Here is a 21,208-nt window from a genome sequence, read left to right as displayed (position 1 = left end):
AATGAGATTTAGACTTTTTTTAAGGATACGCAATCTCTATGTCAACTACAGAAAGACGCCAAAATAAAATCGTTGTAAAACTAAAAAAATAAAAAAAATAATTTGTCATTACACTCTAGCAATTATCAAAAGTATGTTGAAGGAGATGAAAAGCTGTTAGGTTTAGATGTATGCAAAATTTTGCATATTTGAAAATGATACTCTGCTTAATAGGACAGTGAAAACCCGTAGAATTATTTTGAAAGTATTTGTTAGTCCAGACAGTTCAAAGTAAATATCTGCAATAGAAGGTTTATGATAGTAAATTGAATCCATGATTATTATTGAGTAAATATTGACATTGGTAGTGGAGAGATGAAAGTGATTAATTCATTTCAGTGTCTGTTAGTAAGTACACTATATGATAGTATGATGGAAAAATTACAGTTACAGAATTGGTGAATGGCCGGAGGGTGTTTGAAATATTGATAGGATCCTGGAATTACTTTTGAAAGTTTAGATGGGCGTTTATAAAAGGCTTGTTGAATCAATTGTTCTTTTTTGACTCGAGTATAAAGTACGAATATGGAAGGAAATGATAAAATTAATGAATTGTGCAGTAAATGTTTCTGTAGATACGGAAGGAAAAGGAAGAAACAATGTATCTTATGCGAGGTGCCATGCAACTAACTTTATTGCAACAGACAGCAAGCTTTTATAACAACAGTTTCTGTGGAAGGAGGTCACAGAAACTAAAAAAAAAATCAATTCAGGAATAGACAGGCTTAAACAGGTTCTGTTAACAGAGGCGTAGAGCAAGATATACAATAAAAAAGAAAACACTGTTACAATGTACGAGTGTGTGTGTGTGTTTGTGTGCGTGTGAAACACGTTGCGGTACAATCTTGAACCTGGTTGATTTAGCATGAATGGAGGATGATATATTTGTGAAAATGGGAACGTATGAAGAAGCTCTAATAGGTAAGAAGTTGAACAATTGTCCTGAAAGAATTGTGAGCAAGGATGGCTACGTAAAACTTATAAGTATTGGCGAGTGAGTGTTTCTTCAAGTATATGAAGTAGATATCAAAGTCTGAATTTTACTGATGAGTTATTCCATTGGTATCATTATTATTATTATTACTTGCCAAGCTACAACCCTAGTTTGAAAAGCAAAAGGCTCTAAGCCCATGGGCTCCAACAGGGAAAATAGCCCAGTGAGAAAAAGAAAAAAGGAAAAATAGAATATTTCAAGAAGAGTAACAGCATTAAAATAAATATCTCCTATATAAACTATATAAACTTTAACAAAACAAGAGGAAGAGAAATTAGATAGAATAGTGTGCCCGAGTGTACCCTCAAGCAAGAGAACTCTAACCCAAGACAGTGGAAGACCATGGTAAAGAGGCTATGGCACTACCCAAGACTAGAAAACAATGGTTTGATTTTGGAGTGTCCTACTCCTAGAAGAGCTGCTTAACATAAATAAAGTCTCTTCTACCCTTAGTGCCCACTAGAATATTACAGTGCAGTAACCACTTGGGTGAAAAAGAATTGTTTGGTAATTTCAGTGTTGACAGGTGTATGAGGACATGGAGAATATGTAAAGAATAGGCCAGACTATTCGGTTTATGTGAAGGCAAAGGGAAAATGAACCGTGACCAGAGAGAAGGGGCCGATATAGTACTGTCTGGCTAACCAAAAGACGCCCTATCTCTCTAGTGGTAGTATCTCAACAGGTGGCTGGTGCCCTGACCAACCTGCTACCTACCATTGCACGATTTGGCCCTTAAAGTGACAGGAAAAATGGCTCAATGTTGATTATTATTATTATTATTATTATTATTATTATTATTATTATTAGCTAAACTATAAGCCCAGGAGCTCAAGCAAGGAAAAATAGCCCGTTGAGGAAATGAAACAATGAAATGAAAAATCTAAAAGAGAAGTAATGAACAATTAAAATGTAATAGTTTAAGAACAGTAGCAATATTAAAATAGATCTTTCATATATAAACTAAAAAAACTTCAAAAATGATGAAGAGAAATGAAATGAACTTCCCATTAAACCCATTTATCATTATCATATCAATAATGAAAAGACCAACTCTGACCTCAAATGCAATCACAGGAAATCCGCCATATCAGAAACAAAGCCACGAAATGAAGCTCTGTCAGCGTAATGGATTTAATAAGGCCAACTCTTAATTAGCAGCATTGCATGTTTATGAGGATCGTGTTAAAGATCTAATTCGGTCACTTACCTTCATTACAGGAGGTTATATAGGACAGGGCAAAGACAGCTGGTCTAAGAAGCCTTCGTTTGCTTATCCAATTAAACCAATCTTTGTTTACATGTTTTGTTATTCGATACGATGTAACTGTAATTATTATATATATTTGACTTTACAATCAGAAAAAGTAATGCTTTTAGTATGATTCATGCAGATAAAGTGTTTTATATTGTAATAAGAACACATTGAAATGACGAAGTTGAAATGACATTCTTTATAAACTGATGGTTCGACAGTACGAAGCAGCACCAATTATTCGTAATGAATTATGAAAACAACAATACGAAAATAGGCAATGTAATTTTATAGAAATTATTTTATGCTATGAATCAGTGAGCCATGATTTGAAGAAAAGTAAATGAAAAAAACTGTTGCAACAATATGAAAATGTATTGAACGTTAACAGTATATTCAAATTCTACAAAGAAATTATATCTCGAGATGTTAATAGTGGTAGTTTAAGTGCTAATTATTTTGCATTCGAGCGATATTATTATTATTATTATTATTATTATTATTATTATTATTATTATTATTGTTGTTATTATTATTATTACTTGCTAAGCTACAACCATAGTTGGAAAAGTAGAATGCTATAAGTCCGAGGGCTTCAAAAGGAGAAAATGGCCCAGTGATGAAAGGAAATAAGGAAACTATAAGTCATTATTCTTAATTCTTGTTATGAATAATACCTTCAAATATCAATTACTATTTTCAACTTAAAATAGATGATTCTAGATTCATGTGCACACAACAATTATGTTTAATACATTCCTAAAGGCAGGAGTCCATTGTAGTTTGTGTGAAGAACTAGTGAAAGCGAATTGTTAGTTACGATGGATTATCCATTGTTTAAATTAAGAAGTTATTTGAATTCCCTCTAAAAAAGGGAAAAGAAAGCTCATCACTCAGTCTTTATAGTGTGCAATATTATATGCGGTAAAAGCAGCAATGGATTTTGTTGATAAAAAGTTAAATATCTAAACCCCGAATGTTGATTTACTAGGTGAAAATACATTTAGCTTGCCAACAGAAAGTTATAAAATCGTTCTCAACAACCTGGTCTTGAAAGCCATAGCATTCCCAGTAAGGAACATTTCATAGTTGATTTTTGAATACTAATTCTTATGCAAAAGCCCTATTAACATGGTTCAACCTCATCCTCTAGTTGCAGGTGCATAACCTGCAGCTTTAGCCTTGAAAAGATGCACTGAATATCTCGGAATCTTTCCCAATTACTTTAAAGTTAGTTCGAGCATATTTTGCATTTCACATTCGTTATCGTGTATGTATGAGAGAAAAGGGTGTCCCTGAGAAATACGTAAGAATCACCCAAGATATGTATGAGAGGGCAGAAGCAAATGTTAAGAGCAGTATAGACCTAATAGAAAGTTTCCCAGCAAATGTAGGACTACATCAGGGGTCTGCATTGAGCCCTTACCTATTTGATCTGGTCATGGATGTAATAACACAAGGTATTAGAGATCAGTCTCCTTAGTGTATGCTTTGTGCTGATGATGTTATACTGCGTAGCACTAGGGGAGAGGTAGTAGAAGAGAACCTGGAGGAGTAGAGAATAAAAATGGAAAATAGTGGATTGGAGATCAGCAGGAAAAAGACAGAGTATTTGAGATTGAAAAATGGGGCAATGGGGAAGTTAGTTTACAAGGAGGAGATTGAAAAGAATTAAAAATTTCAGGTATTTAGGATCAACAGTTGCAGAGGATGGTGATTAATATACCACAGAATACAAGAAATATGAAAGAATTTGAAAAAAAAGAACGTGGAGTACTATGGGATAGGAAATTAGGGGTTACATTGAAAGGTAAAGTACACAGGAACGCTGTGAGACCGGCAATGATGTATGCAGTGGAGACGTGGGCAATAAAGAAGACAGAAGAGAAGAAACTGGAAGTAGCAGAGATGAGAATGTTGAGATGGATGTGTGGGGTGACAAGAAGAGATAAGATACGGAAAGAAGTAATTACAGGTACCACAGGAGTTACGAAACTATCAGATAAGATCCAAGTGAGTAGACTGAGGTGTTATGGTCATATCATGAGAAGAGATGAACAGTATATTGGGAGGGGGGTGCTGGAAATTGGGGTACAGGGAACGAGAAATGGAGGGAGACCAAAGCGAAGGTGGATGGACTGTATCAAGGATGACCTTCGATCAAAGGGATTGACTGGTGTTGAAGTATGGGACAGAGATAGATGAAGAAAGCTAGTCAGAAACATCAAACCCACATAAAAGTGGGAAAAAACCCAGACAAAGAAGATGAAGAAGAAGACATGTGTTATCGTAAACTACCAGCAAAACTTAGATAAAATTGCATTTCCCTCGCTGAGGTTTTCCCTCAGTCAGGTTGCCCTTTTAAAATGAAATTGTAATTCTTCCATCAAGTAACATGATATGCCATTATCAAGCATTAGCAAGAGGCTAATGCCAGGATTCAATTATGCAAAAGTGCTTTTAGGATAATTGTACTGACCTTTTTCTCTGCCAACGATATTCTGCGTTGTTATATGTTTACTAGTGTACGCGGCCCGTCAGAAATATAAATATCACCCACGAATGGCATTTGATACCGAATTCTATCTTGGGAATATATACCCACTTGGAATTCTTTTTATGGTAACAGCTTCTGGCCGGGTAGAGATTCGAACCCCTGCCCATTCGGCCGGAAACCATGCCTGCGAGGACTCTACCAGCTGAGCCATCAATCCATCAATCTCTCTTAATGGCTCAGTTGGTAGAGTCCTGGCAGGTAGAGGTTCGAAACTCAACCTGGCCAGAAGCTGTTACCATAAAATGAATTCCAAGTGGATATATATTCCCAAGATAGAATTCGGTATTAAATGCCATTCGTGGGTGATATTTCCATATATGTACATATAAATATATATATATATATATATATATATATATATATATACATACATATATATATATATATATATATATATATATGTATGTATATATATATATATATATGTGTGTGTGTGTGTGTATATATATACATATATGTATATTGTATATACATAGAGAGAGAACCAGACACTTACTTTTTATTATATAAAGAGATTCACCAAGCTATTTTGCTGTTTTTACAGCATTTCTAAATGTGTTTCTTATTTGTAATGCTTTGGAAATGATTCATAAATTGATATGCCTGAATTTATTGTGTATTTCGTTTGAATCTTTTTCATCAATGTTCCATTCACTTGTCAGTGTTTTGTATATTCTGCAATCATTTCATTGTTCTGCGCCTTTGATTTCAATACTCATTGTGTTTAGGCTTTGCTAAGTAATACAACACTACAACAGTTTCCTATGCTATATATATATATATATATATATATATATATATATATATATATATATATATATATATATACAGTATACATACATATATATATATATATATATATATATATATATATATATATATATATATATATATATATATATATACATAAACATATATATATGTATATATATATATATATATATATATATATGTATTTATATATATGTATATATATATATGTTTGTATATATATATATATATATATATATATATATATACTGTATATATATATATATATATATATATATATATGAATATATATATATATATATATATATATATATATATATATGAATATATATATATATATATATATATATATATATATATATATATATATATATATATATATATAAATATATTAATGTTTGCCTAAAAATATTATTCAAAAAAGATAATGACGTCTTTTAAAAGATGAAATTTTCTTTATCTTTATCGGTTTACTGGAATTTTTGTGTTTTATTATTCACATAGGCTTATGTATTTCAAAAATGATACATATGTTTTAATAAATGATTGTGGTCTACCATTCCCTTAAACTATTATATTCTCGTTATCAGTCTTCATCTTTTTATATTACTTGGTTCAATAACATCTTTAGGAAGTTTCGTCTATTGAGATTTACTTATTATTCTGTTAGACCCAACAAGTGAAGTTTGCCCTCCTCGCCTTACTCTTATATATGACTGGAAGTTTGCACTTCTGATAGCATAATTGTTATTAAACCTATCGGCCTAGAAATAAAATGAGAAAGAATCCATACTACACCGAAGCTGCAGGGAAATTTCACAAATCGTACTTGACGGCCAGATAGACAGCCTTTATAAGTTACAAGATTTGATGCATATATTTATTGTTGCTATCTGACATATAGCCATGCCCTAGTATGTTATAAGCCAGGACTACAGAGCCATATTATTATTATTATTATTATTATTATTATTATTATTATTATTATTATTATAGTGTTTTTTGTTGTTATTCGAGATAGGTTGCTTGTAGCATCTGCACATTATAGGAGGGGGTGAATATGTCTGACCCGATTACAGACTTCCGTTCGCAAATTAAAATTTAATTATAGAGGTAGAATTAATTACATTTATAATAGCGAAGATAACACATACCTCGCTTATCTATCATTATTTCATCTCCCTGACTAAACCACTCGAGAGATTAGATCTATATAGGCAACGTGGACTATAATCTAAGCTTCACCTTATAATAATTTATTGCAAGTTTCGAAACCACGACCCTAAGTAACTTTTGCTTTATACACAAAACGACCTAAGCAAAATCAAATAATAATTTTGAATTCATAACCCAAATGCATAAATTGTTATCATTAGACTACAGGACTAAGCTTATATTATTTCTCCTCTTCATCACTCAGACATTAACGTATTCGATTTTTGTTCCGATTTTTTTTAACGCTCTAATATTTTTTTTTTCTATAAAAGTGGACCAATGTTGCCTCCTACATACACACAAGTTTGTCCTTGTCCGATGCAAAAATATAAAAGCATCACCAGTTTCCCACACCCCTAGTCCATGTCTTACTAGAGAAAGAGAAGAAGGAAAAAGATAAGAAATACTTAATGATGGGAAGAGAGAGAGAGAGAGAGAGAGAGAGAGAGAGAGAGAGAGAGAGAGAGAGAGAGAGAGAGAGAGAGAGAGAGAGAGAGAGAGAGAGAGAAAAGGAAGAGGAGAATCAACACCAGACCAAAGAAAGCCTGTTGCTGTTTTGCTGGATAACCGGGGGACGTCAGTGACAGGATACTCTCTTTCTATCCTGCCTGTCTCGGAACCCCAAACCGAGAGGTAGTCCTGAATCGGAAGACACCCAAGAGGAAGGATCCTCAACGGAGTCGATTTCTTAGGGCTTGACCCGACCCAGGACTCTCGGAAAACCCGAGTCTCTTTACTTTAGGTTATCCAGGAAGATACAGCCATCACTGCCATTACTGCTCGAAAAATATTTTCCATTTAAGAAGACTCAAACATTTTATGCAAAGTTTATAGATTTGTTGATAAATTCATAATTTCTTACAAAGATTAATAATTAAGAATTTAGTTGCCTTTAGTACTAATTATTCTTACAGCTATTTATGAATTTTAGATTTTTTTATTAATCAAATAAATCAGTAATATGATGGGCAAGGAGAGGCACCCGATGAGATACTACTGCTAAAGAGTCATTTGGTACTGTGATGGCAAGATAGTACTACATTGGATCCCTCTCTGGTTAAAGCTCATTTTTCCTTTGCCTAATTTCCGAGTCAACACAATATTAATATCTCCATTAACTTTTAAAGACTAAGACTGAATAGCAATATTTTTATTCAAATTTGATTTGAAATAAAAGTTTATTTATAATATCATTGATTAGAGATTTTGTGCTAATGTACTGTACATAAGATGAAGAGAATATAAATAAATGGAGAGAGTTGACTAGAGCGGCCGACCCTTCTATACAATGGGAATGATGAGATTGAAAGAAACAGACAATTACTTGAATAGCTGAGCCAATCTATAGTCTATGCTTTGCAATGAGAGCATAGCTGTGAGGAACCTTATTTTCACTTCTGGCTCAACAATAGCTTATTCGGAGGCAGCGGGTTCTCTGGTGTGTTGCAAGAAGTCTAAAATTATTAAAACATTATTTACAAGAACAATATCACGTCAACCTTTCATGGGTCGGAAATTTAGTCTAAACACTGTGTCACTGAGATATTCTTTAAATATAAAAGACTTTTCACCCTCAACTTCAATACTTCATATTTGTTAGGCCTATGAATATTTCCATTCCTTAACTTGAATATCCTGCTTAGAATATCCATCGAACAGTCACAAATAATTTCCAAGATTTCACTATAACTATTGTTTGTTCGTAACTATGACGGTCTAAGTTCAAACAATATCTATAGACCAAGTTTGATATAATACTTTGGACAATTCTATTTTACAGAATGCACAGTGTGAAGTAAATGATGAATGGAGAAGTATTGATTTAAAAACTCAAGATAGAGAGACGACTGGAAATGTAACCGGGGCCCTTTGCGTCAGTAGGCGTAGTAGTTGATGATGATAGTGATATTTAATTAAAACTCTTTAAAATGTTAAAACAATAAAAGTGGTAATTTTTTTAATTAAGAAAAGTAACTTAATTGAAATAGTTTCTCATTGAAAAATAAAATTTCCTCAGAATCCGAAGCTGTGAGTCTAAATTCAGGGGAAATTGCATAATCCTTTGTACACTAAAATAGATCGTATTTGCTGCTACCAAAGAAACACAGGAGTATAATTGTTGTATTTTAGAATGCTGCACAAAAGCAACGATGTTCCTGCTGACTGCAATGTCAGGTAGGCCTACAATGCAATGCTCTATAGATGCGGAAGCTGTAATGTCATATAGGCCTAAAATGCAATGCTTAAAGCATAAAGAGGTAAAATCTCTAATGTCATATAGGCCTAAAATGAAACGCTTAACACACATAGATGCAGAATCTGTAATGTCAGATAGGCCTACAGTGTAACGTTTAAAACATATAGATGCAGAAGTTCTAATGTAAGATAGGCCTACAATGCAATGCTTAAAACATATAGATACAGAAGCTGCAATGTCAGTTAGGCCTACATTGCTCGCTTAAAACATATAGATGCAGTAGCTGTAATGTCAGTTTGGCCTACAATGCAACGCTTAAAACATATAGATGCAGAAGCTGTAATGTAAGATAGGCCTACAATGCAACGTTTAAAACATAAAACAGTTGAAAGGAAAATATGACTTGAAGAATCTTCTTCAACCGGACGAGGAGGCAAGAAGACAGTCATTTGGGCCCACGCAATACGAGCTGGCGGTTAACTGTTTTGCAAACTCTCTTATTAAGCCATTTTTTAATCTTTCTCTCTAGTTGGTCCTTTTCCTTATTTTTTCATCTGTGGCTGTGATCTAACTGATTTTATGCTTTAATTGGCGCATTTAAATTGTCTATAAATATTTGAAACACTTAGCATTACCTCCGCTGCTTTCTTGCTGACGCTCCTCTTACTCCGAGAAACTTGCACAGAAGCAAATCATCTCCTCGATTTCAGGGACGAAAGTGCTCATACGATTACTGTAGTTATCCCATATAGAAAAAATTTAATTCTTTAGTAAATATATATTATTTTGATAAATGTATAATTCACATTAGTTTTGGAATGGAATTTAAATTTTGAGACATTTGTAATTTAAGAATCACATAGAAATTTAAATTATCGATATATCATGAAATTATTTTGATGGTTTCCTCACGTGGAAATTATCTATCTTTACGGGCTGCCAACGCAAGACCCCGTGTCCTACACACACACACACACACACACACACACACACAGTCATCTATTATTTGTCGATCCCTAGCTGTGTTGATAGTCTTTTGAGTGTCAACCACTATTTTATTAATAAATAGCATAAAACTGTTATAGTGGTCTTACGCCTTTTTCTTCTATTATTATTATTATTATTATTATATGTGACCCGTCAAAAAATCAGGGCTAAATCTCCCTTCGGTATAGGTCCAACTCGGCCCATAACCATCTCGGCCCATTCAATGTAACCAACTCGGCCCATCGCCTGTGCCAAGTCGGCCCATTTGTGATAGCCAACTCGGCCCATTTTTGACAGGTCAGATCAGATCAAATGAAGTCGTCCAGTATAGCTTTTGCAACAGCACACGCACAGCAATATCACGCAATGATAGGTGTAAAGGTTTTATTATTCATTTCCAAACATTATTTAATGGCTATAATAACAACTGCATTTAGAAACAATTATTGGACAACTCTTTTCCCTAAACATTATAAATCCTTTGGTTGTTGTTTTAATTGTTTAAAAAGAAAGAAATACTGAGAGAGAGGGGACCGGATGGAGGGAGATTCACACGCACACGTACATACAGAGAGAGAGAGAGAGAGAGAGAGAGAGAGAGAGGATGGTTAGGAACCTTCTTTATACAAGCACTTAAGTGTCTCTTAAGTGCCTCATTGCCTCATTGTAATAGTTGTTTTGTATATGTAGTTCAAGGCTTTGAATAATTTTCGAAACTGAACCATAGCTTATATAATTGATATGGTTACGAACCTACTGCTAGACTTCAAGCAGCTAGGACAACATGGCTGACCAGTGCTTGATATGCTGTGAAACTGTCCGTCCCCGTCAGGTAAGAAGATTTACCTTTAAAGTAAAGCGCTGAAATAGAAATTGACAGTAAAAGGTTTGAAAGACGAAACAGGAGGAAAACCTCGCAGTTGCACTCTGAGACAATTGTTAGGTGTTTGTGGACAGTAAGAAGGAAATGTCATATATTAACTTTGTACTCACAATGTCATGTGTAACGTGTTCTTTACATATGACAGGAAGCACTGCAATGTGATGGATGTAGCTACTGGCAGCATCGGACCTGTGGAAGTGGGATCACCCGGGAGCAATACAGGGCTGCTGTTAAAGAAGGTTATATTGACTGGATGTGTCACATGTGTATTCAAGAAAATCAGAGTCCGGGGGAAACTTGTGTAGTTTCGAGCGCAAACACGGAATATTTTGAGGATGCAGTGGCAATGAGTAATGTGAATACCGAGAGTCTAGATTCATTTGAAGGTGGAGTGTCAAATATCAGTGGTGCTTCTTCAATTGAGGATCCTACGCCAATGGTAATGTCTCCCTCAAGGGAGACAGTAACATATGAAAAGATTGAATCATCTTCACAAAGAGGAAATTCGAAACTTAATGACAGCACCGGCTACTATTACACACTAAAAAGAAAAAATAACGTGAGTATTCATTGGCGGTGTGTGGTTAGAAACAAAAAAATCTCATGCATGGCGGCAGTAAAAGAAGTGGGTAACACTTTTATTAGAGGGCATGTTGAACACTGCCATCCACCTGAGACCAGCTGTGCTGTAAAAAGTAAGGTGTGTACACTCGTGAAGCTAAAGGTAATGGAAGACGTCTTTTACCAAATGTTACGATCCATGGTTGTGCTTTCCACTGGGGCCAGGCTGTATGGAGGAAAGTGCAAGAATTAGGCCTTCAAAGTTCTTACACAAACGACGTCGGCACTTACAAGTTTTTAAGGCAGTTGTTGTCGCTCCCATATATGCCACAGGAACATATAGAAGAGCTTTTTATCAGGTTTTATAGGAAAGCTGCAGGGGTGAATGAACTCATAAGCCTTTTAAATTACGTGAAAAAGACGTGGATCAATTCTGCAATATGGCCTCCTCACACGTGGTGCGTCTTCGGTCGGAGCATCAGAACAAATAATGATGTTGAGGGATGGCATAACAGAATAAACTTAAAGGCAAGGAAAGGAAACTTAGATTTTTATTTACTTTTAAAGCTCCTACATGATGAGGCAAACATAGTTAATTTACAGGTGCGGCTGCTGTCAGAAGGGAAGGTTTTGAGAAAGCAGCAACATAAGTATAATAAACATCACGGCCAACTTGTAAAACTATGGGACGAATATAATAATAATGAAAGATCGGCCAGACAATTACTGAAGGCAGTTTCTCATCATATTGCTGTCTATGTTTCGTAATATGTACATTATTATTTTTAGAAGCTTTTAGCAATGTGCTTTACTTTTTATTATTATATTATTTAACAAAGACTACTCTTTCTATTTTCAAACTGTTTTTACTTACCTCAGAGATTTATTTAGCAATGTGTTTTACTTTTTATCATTATATTATTTATAAAGACTACTCTTTCTATTTTCAAACTGTTTTTACTTACCTCGGAGATTTATTTACAAAGTTACTTGGAAAGAGATAAACGAGACTTTTCTCAGGTCTGATCTCGAAATAGAACAAAACATAATAAAAGAAAATAACACACAATATAATGATATAAAATAGCTTTAGTAAGATAAATTTGGATGTGGGCCGAGTTGGTATATAGAGGGCCGAGCTGGTAGTGGGCCGAGATGGCAATGGACCGAGTTGGTAGTCACAATGGGCCGACTTGGCGATGGGACGAGTTGGACTATGGCGTCCAATTTAGCTTAGTTTGTTTTCTTTTAAATGCCTCTTTTGTAAAACAGAATCTTACATAAATAGGAAAGAGGAAAACAAATATATTCCTCCATTTCATTTAGAATTAACCCGTCTGCTATGAAAAGGTTCATTCTCTAAATTACCGAAACCCCTCATAATACAATACAACACTACAGTACTTGAGCATTTCGTTTCGTCCTAAAACCCATTAGTGTCATTTACTCTATGGCTACATCTTACATACCCCATGGTATGACTACTCCCACTCCCCCAACCAGTGGGACAGGTAGAGCTCAGCGTAACCAAAAAGAAATATATATATATATATATATATATATATATATATATATATATATATATATATGTATGTATTAGTTTGTGAATAGCTTTCCGGCCACAATTTGAATCGTGATCAATGGAACTTGCTTGGATTAATTAACTGTTATGTAAAAAAAACTGGAAATGATTAGATTTTTGAAGGTCAAGATCACCTTCAGGCAACATCTTAAAATCAAAGGTCAAGGTCAAACAAAAGGTCGAGAAATAAGCTACCGCATGGAGGTCTGCACTCTAGTGATTACCCTTCTAGTTTTTGTTATTATTATTATTATTATTATTATTATTATTATTATTATTATTATTATTATTATTATTACAATCCAAAGACTCCGAGAAGGGTAGCAAACAAGCACGGAAACGAAAAGACGTAAAGAATCAACTAAAAAATATGTAATCATGATACCAAATTTCCCATCAATGTGTGAGGCTGACTGTCATGACATCTTGTACTTTCCCTCAATGTTTTTGTCCTTTCGATGTTACCTGGGAAGCAGTAGAAAATTAAATCAGAAGTTATAATATTTTAGTCAAGTTTCTATAAAGTCGTAATCGGATATAAGTTAGAAAAGAGAATTACCTGTATATTCAAGTTGGGTAACCATTGGCACGCTAACACATCTAACGCAGAGAGAGAGAGAGAGAGAGAGAGAGAGAGAGAGAGAGAGAGAGAGAGAGAGAGAGAGAGAGCCTTTATAAGAGGTTTTATCTTTATGATCATATTTAAAGATTAGTTACGTTACGTCACTAAGGTCAGTGACACTAGGTGGCGTCATAACTATTTTTTTTTTTTTTTCAAAATAGTGAATGAAGTCTCTGCAGGTGTTATAAGAATAAAGATTTCAAGCAAATAATGAGAGGAATCTTATATATCTTGAGATTTGTAGACGTAATGCTATATTTTATAAAAAAAAAAAAAAAAATTGATAATTGGATTAATTTTACTTCAGATAGAAATAATATTGCTTATTACTGTAATTATTTGCTTATATAAAATTATATTTACTGTATCAAATTATATGTTCAAAGTAGGGAAGGAAGTCTTGTATCAATCACTTCCAAGCGAATTACTTCCGGGGTTCCAAAGGAAATCTTGTAGAACTTTTCTAGCGACTCAAGGCGGAATTAAAGAAATATAATAGAAAATAAGTTTTTCAATTTGATACAATTAACCATTCATTAAAATAACAATTGGGAATCATTTAGAAAAAGACTTTTTTTTTTTTTATTATGAAAGTAATTCTAATTCCTTTAAACAAGTGTCTAAAATTCCGTGATGCATAATTTCTTATAAATTAACATAATAATATCAGAAATTTTCAGTTGAAATAATACTCAGACTTAAACCTTCCAAAATCCTCTCCGTCTTCAGGGATATGAGATGATGATTAAAAACGTATTACTGCGTTTCATTCTACCTTGAGGCGTCAGTGACCCTGGCAGTTATGACGCCGCCTAGTGTCAATCTGTCTGTCTGTGTATAGATTGCCTTACCTTGTGTAAGACCCGGGCTCTTGCCTTTGGGCATATATGTAGTGTCAATGACCTTTGTAGTTGCGGCGCTAGGCAACCGAATCAATCCTTAAATATGATCATAGGCTGATATAGGCTCTCTCTCTTCCTCTCCACCTCTCTCTTTCTCTCTCCCCCTCTCTTTCTCGGTGGAGTAAATTGTTCCTAGAATAATTCACATATCCAAATGAAAATTCGGGGATTAATGAGAAATATAGTTTCTCTGTTCCTGCCCAATTCCATGGTAATATCTACAATTGAAAAGACACCGTGGTTATGTAGCCTTCTTAGATATGCTGCTAAACAATATCCCTCCGAGTTGCAGCAAGTTATTATTATTATTATTATTATTATTATTATTATTATTATTATTATTATTATTATTATCATTATTATACCCTAATTGGAGAGGCAGGATGCTTTAAGGCCAAGGGAAATAGGGAACAATTAAAACAAAATATTTTAAGAACAGTAACAACATTAAAAAAACCCTTCCACATATGAACTATAAAAAGAGACTTACATCAGCCTGTTCAACATGAAAACATTTGTTGCAAGTTTGAACTTTTGAAGTTCCATCGATTCAACTGCCTGATTATGAAAATCATTCCACAAGTTTAGTATATATCATTCCAATAAGATCTAATCATCACTTAACTAATTCACATTGTTCCTGGTTGTATTCAGTGATTTTGCTTAAGGGGAACATATGTGTGATTGAATATTTAGGTTTATATTCCGATATTTAACACACTACCTATTCCCCTGCTCTTCAATTTCTGTATTCTAGGAATTCCTTCAATAATAACATGCGGACACACTTGAAGGCTCCAACACGGTCTTACTTTAGACTTTGACTATGTTCATAGAATTTTCTTGCTAATAAGGATTGGCTGACCGCTGAAAGCAAACACCATCTTCCAATAGCTTCACGAGTACTATAGAGCGCTGGAATCATTAAAATTCTGCTCTAATTGGTAGCACGACATCTCATACTACAGGATTGTCGAAGACGCAAATATTTATAAATGAAAGGTTAAAGATGTCTGGTTTCAGTTCCTGGTTTATCAGAATAGATACTCGCCAGAACGTCAGCTGGGTAAGCCAAATCCCTCCCTGTGATGCCCAATCACAGCAGTGGCATCCCCAGTGAACAGATGAAACTCACGGATCCGGACGGGGTTCAATCTGGTGCTATGCGAATGCTAGGCGAATACGTTACCACTATACTATTTAAGTTATTAAATAGCGCGATGAAGAGATGAAGTCCTTCCCTGTTTGTTTTCTACGCACAAAAATAAATTTTCCATATTTGCATAAACCTGATTAATTGTTCTTTATCCAGCCATGCTAAATCTTTGCAGGAATAAACGTTGTATTAAACTTACCCAGTAATGAGAAGATGTATGATAAAGTTGCTACAGTATTTTACGTTAATTGCTTATTAGAGTCACAGCTAATAATAATGGGCCTGAATGAATGGTTAATCAGGACAATCCTTTGCCTCAACTACCAAGAATATTAAAACCTCGTCAAATTGATCGTCACCGTTACGGTTACATGATCTGTTATTAATGTTATTTTGTGACGTTGCTCTCCTTTTATCTTTGATATTTTTGTATTTATTAAGATTCCTACCAGCTACATAAGTTTTTTTTTTATTTTCAAATCCTCTTTGTTAATTCGTTCATGTAAATAGGATTATCATAACCCAAATAATTTTGTTCAAAGTAAATTTTGTTCAAAGTCATTTTTGTTTCAAGTAAATTTTGTTCAAAGTAAATTTTATTTCAAGTAAATTTTGTTCAAAGTGAATTCTATTCTAAGTGAATTTTGTTCTAATTAAATTTTGTTCTTAAGTGTTTCAAAGCTTAATATTCCATTACATAAAATGAATATGAAAGAGGTCGATAAAAATAAATGTTTTCTCTGATGAAATTTCGATTAGTAAATTCTTTTGACTCTTTCCTTAGTTTGTATACAGGTAAGAGGTAAATGACAGACGAAGACATATTTATAATCTCTTTTGTGAAAATTAGCTCTCGAAAAAGACATTACAATATCTAACTGTCTTCAGTTTAAAAGTCTTAATCTATATTTTGTTCTCGTTCGATTACTAAAGTTTCCTTTTGCAAAAACTTTTTTAAGTTTTTCACTTGTCTTTGAAGCTCCTTCTCACGATCACAAATGAGCCTCGAGTCATATACGTTTACACAGCGGTATTGAAATATCGTTAACAGATTTATCTCTCTAATTATTCCTTTAATTGCGTTTAGAATTGTGGTAGTTTAGAGAAACATTTACTCTTTATATAGTAAATTTTCTAACGAATTATCAATTGAAAATCTGTGACATTAATCGAGAATACTAAAATACCTAAAGGGGATAGTCATATTACTGATATGATTTGACACTGATATTTCTAATTTAATCGGATATAAAACGTCATTGAAAGATATGTCATGAAAATTAAAGTCAGATTACAAACGACATGACCAAAAGTGAGGGATAATGTTAAGTGAGTGCATTATTTATAACTCCAAAAAGATGACTTTCTGCGAATAAATAAAAGGAATAAAAGGTCCTACTTTATGTTCTCACAACCATAAACAAATGGCAGTGAATACTGAGATGATATTATTATTATTATTATTATTAAGAATATAATGAGGATTATGTTGATGAAGGTGATGAATTATTATTATTATTATTATTATTATTATTATTATTAGTAGTAGTAGTAGTAGTAGTAGTAGAAGTAGTATAGTATTATTATTATTATTATTATTTATTATTATTATTATTATCATTATTATTATTAGTATTATTATTGTTATTATTATTTGTAGTAGTAGTAGTAGTAGTAGTAGTAGTAGTAGTAGTAGTTCGGAATTACTAAAAGAGCAAATGACTATTGTATAAATAAATCCATTAATTGAAAATCGTTTAAAAAGGCAATTGGTGCAATAATTGTCGAAAATATCCTTTCTCACTCTTTACTTTTAAGAACCCCAGGTTTCTTCCATTCTTTCTATTCGTATTTTTCCCGAAGGAAAATTGATACGTTTCAGGATCTGTTAATGAACAGCTAGTTCTATCATGTTTTGGTAGGCAAAAATAAATTTTTCGTGCACCATGCAGGAAAATGGCTATTTCTTTTGATTAAAACTTGGATCTGTGGAGTTTAATCCGCTTCTACATCAATTCTTGTGATGTGTGTTGTAGGTTTTCGGTTTAGGAAAAAAATACATAATCAAAGAGAGTTGTGACGTAGTAGTGGTTAACGAATAGGATAAACGAAAGGGAAATTATATGATATTACTAGTATACAAATATAGAAATATCTCATTTCATAAGGAATGACCATCATAAATTAATGTAGTATTCAAATCTCCCTCTTAGATTAAGAATTGTATTTTTAGTAAAGCTATAAAAATCTAGTATTAACAGGAACATTCCAGAATAATTTAGACAGTATTATGAATATGCACGCGATGAAATTCCCCATTAAAGATATTATTAGAAAAAAAGAAATCTAATCAAATCTAAATATCACTGCCGTTTGTAATGAAATATAACATTAAAAACTTTTTTTGTTTTTTTAATTCTTCATTCGTATTTTGTTTTCTGTTGTCAAAGATAAGTAGTTTTACTCATCTTTATACGTCTTTGTATTTCATAAGATTTATAAATTATCTAAAGAAAAGAAAGACATTATCTATGGAAACGTTTGTTAGTGATTTCAGTATCGTTGATACTGTTGCACGAAATGTAAAGTTTCACATTTATTCGATAAAATACGCACAAATTCTCCAGAATAATTCATGAAGGTCATGAAAGTCCAAATGAACTACACTCTTATAAATATTCCGTGGAAAAAAAAAAAAAAAAACTGAAAATCCCGGAATAAATGTTGCCAGGCATATGCTGTTTTTAGAACGGATATTTGGATGGAAAGGGGTGATACCACGGTCACCAAGCCGTAAAAGATGATAACAAAGTAGGATAAAAATAACGGTCGCCTTTGTTTTACCGAAATACGGCTGAAATTCTCCGATTAAAATTACGGGTTTTTTAAGCGCGCTTCGAAATATGAGCTCAAATTATGAGCACTGAAAATTTGGGGAATTATTCAGATAAACTCCAATGAAAAATCATTGAAAGCAAATATTTTCCTCATAAGTTACATGTAAAAGAATGGCAGAAATATACGACCTCGTAAGTAAAAGGTCTAACGATTTATTAGACATATTTTCCTAATGCTTGATTTATGAATGCGGTCGCTGCTGAGGACTTATGAATTATTCATGTTTAACAATAAAATATGATGGACAGAAATAGTACGAAAGAAAATCAATAGATAAAACTAAAGTAAAGAAATATGAATAAAGTTTGTCTTGGAATGTTACATATGATTTATTTTGGAAGAAAAATTTCACTTTACATAAATGAGAATAATCACGGCGATACAAAGGGACCATTGCACTGGAGAAATAAAATCGATTTAACTAGGTGATAATTATGGTACTCAGTACTGTTGAGCCAACTCTATTTCTTTAATTTCTTTTAAATTGAATCATTTGACTTTTTCAAAATACTTCGCTTTATACCACCACCTTCCCTGTCATCGAAGTTTCTTTGAAAATTCCATACGGGACATTCTTGTTCCATTGGATATGGTGACCTATTGGAAAAGTCCTTGTCTGCCGATCTGTCGGACTAAGATTCGAGTCTCACTCAAGCTCGATAGTTTCTTGCAGTGTTGCAACCTCACCATTATTGTGAGTTAAGGATAGGGGTTTTGAGGAGCCTATAGGACTACCTGCTGAGTCATCAGCAGCCTTTGCCTGGCCCTCCCTGGTCCTAGCTGGGGTGGAGAGGGGCCTTGGATGCTGATCCAATGTATATATGGTTAGTCTCCAGGGTATTGTCACTGTCCCTTGCCTCTGCTATTCATGAGTGGCCTTTAAAAGCTTTTAAAGCCAGACAAGTACATTTCGTTTTTCAGTTAAAGTTTATTCTTTTGCAGCTTTTTCTAGAACTCCATTTTTTATAGCAAGTAAGGTTCCTTTCATAAAGTTTCATGTTTGAAATATTTTTATTTTCCATTCAGTTAGATCTTGGCTCTATCTACTTATATTCATCCAGGTTCCTTTGTGTGATGATATAAGTAAGGCCTTGTGTTCCCCAGGCTATAAGTAAATACTTGTAACCTAAATGTTTTACTTCATTATACATTAGAAAATGTAAATCATAATGTAAGCGGCTCTATCACCACGTTGGGATAGTTTAAGGCAAGCTTCTAAGGATCTGCAAACATTCTTTAAAAAGTAACTGTGTCAATTCATTGTGATGCACATTTTGATATATAGAGGACTGGCTGGTTTTGAATACTCCATAGTTTACTAAACAGTTTATCTTTTAGTCAGAATGTGCAATCATGTGTACCAATTTTAGACGATAAAAGTGGACACTGAAGGTGAACAAATTGTTTAACACCTGTGTATTTGAAAGAAGATTTTTTTCTGTAAATTTCTATACCCATAATGGGCAAAAACTTCTTTAAATTCCTATACCCATAATGGGCAATAACATGGTATTAGGTAAACCAGATAATTAACGGGGACTGAGTGAACTTTTTGGGAAAAAAATACACCACTAAAAATGTCTTGGAAATATGTCATAATTGACATAGTAAGAGGGCTTTTTCATACCTCCTTCATTTCTATCAGTGCCCTCTAAAACGTCAAGATGTCTCCTGTTATTTGTATTGACACGGCCAAGATATCCTCAATCCCTTTGATTGGTAAATACTAAAAGTGTTTCTAATGTTATTACTTTCACCGCATTTGCAAGATATGTTTAATACTTTCATATCACTAAAAGAATAAAACTTTAATTCGTACAGTTGACCAGAACAGAGAATCATTCATTTATTTTATTGATAAATCATTTCAAATATTCCTATCCCCTCTGAGTGGTAGTACAAGCTTAGAATACTCATCAAAAATTCAGCCGGAGAATAATTACATTACTAAGAATTGTTCGTCACGAAAAGGAGTCTTTTGTTCAATTTATTAAAAGTATAAGAAGACTTTCATTCGTGTTTTTAGACGTCACAAGAAGATTCTTATTCAATTTCCTCTTAATTGTAAGAGTTTTTCCTTACTCAGATGACCTGCACAAGGAAAGTTCATTTGCTATTCTGTAAAACTTGTCAATATTTTTATATCATAAGATTTTTTATACTACGAAAACAGATCTCCAAGGAAAGATTTTTTTTTTTTTTTTTTTTTTTATCATTACTTGCTTCAGAAATTTTTTCCCTTCTTGAGATTCTAAGAACTCTCCTCTTTCGGAAAGTAAAAACTTTTGCATCCAGCTGATGAATTAATGAACAAAATATAATGAAAAGTATAGATGGGTACAAAGCGTAAAAAAATTATCTCAACATAATCCACAACTCGCAGAGGATAGCTCTCAAGATTTGAGTGTAACTACGCAACGATCTGGAATCTTAGTTATTAAAAAGGGCACGACAGTTCTTTTGCAAGTCACAAAAGCCGGAAATAAGGCTCGCTTCAAACGAAAGGTTTTTATCCACACGGGAAAATTTTCGCTCGTTAGGAGGTATGTCTTCACACGAGCGGATTTTACCTGAGCAGCCTCGTAGTAT

The 21,208-nt window shown here is 33.4% G+C and overlaps 1 pseudogene; it reads left to right on the top strand.

The window, feature by feature from the left end:
* The first annotated feature begins 10,963 nt into the window (after nt 1-10,963).
* On the top strand, nt 10,964-12,484 carry LOC137635196 (uncharacterized; annotated as a pseudogene).
* The last annotated feature ends 8,724 nt before the right edge of the window (nt 12,485-21,208 follow it).

The sequence above is a fragment of the Palaemon carinicauda genome, unplaced genomic scaffold, assembly GCF_036898095.1.
Source record: "Palaemon carinicauda isolate YSFRI2023 unplaced genomic scaffold, ASM3689809v2 scaffold1, whole genome shotgun sequence".
NCBI lineage: Eukaryota > Metazoa > Arthropoda > Malacostraca > Decapoda > Palaemonidae > Palaemon > Palaemon carinicauda.
The sequence above is the reverse complement of the archived record's forward strand: the minus strand, read 5'-3'. Positions and strand labels throughout refer to the sequence as shown.